The following is a 478-nucleotide window of genomic DNA, read 5'->3' on the forward strand; positions in this document are numbered from 1 at the left end:
TAGGTCTGTTCTTCCGTAGCGCTTCTTTTGGCTCGCCAGTCGACGAGCTGTTGCCGGTCATTTGCCGCCAAAACTGTTTGCAGTTAAGTTTCGGTCTTAGACAGTGGCTGCACCTCGCTATGCAGCCTCAGAGAATTCACGGCTATTCTCAGCAACTTTTATTGCGTTTTGAGTTGATTAAAGAATGTTTTATTTTTCTTGGTGCTGTTGGTGTGTTTTTGGCTGTCTGGAAAGCGTGTTTTTAATTTTTTCACTTATATATCGAATGCCCTCTATATTTATCTATTGCACATTTCTCATAATTTTTCCTCATTTACATTTTAAAGCTGTATCAGCTCAATTTTTGTATACTATGTGGATCCAGCATCATACTGTAAATTACAGCCGCTACTATTTCAAGTACTTTATCAACCTATTTTTAAGTAAAGTGTGGCCTCCTTTTAGTGCTGTAAGCATTTTCTCATCGCCTAACCGCATG

Source organism: Trypanosoma equiperdum (genome assembly GCF_001457755.1).
Source record: "Trypanosoma equiperdum strain OVI genome assembly, contig: ctg_1214, whole genome shotgun sequence".
In the NCBI taxonomy this organism is placed as follows: Eukaryota; Euglenozoa; class Kinetoplastea; order Trypanosomatida; family Trypanosomatidae; genus Trypanosoma; species Trypanosoma equiperdum.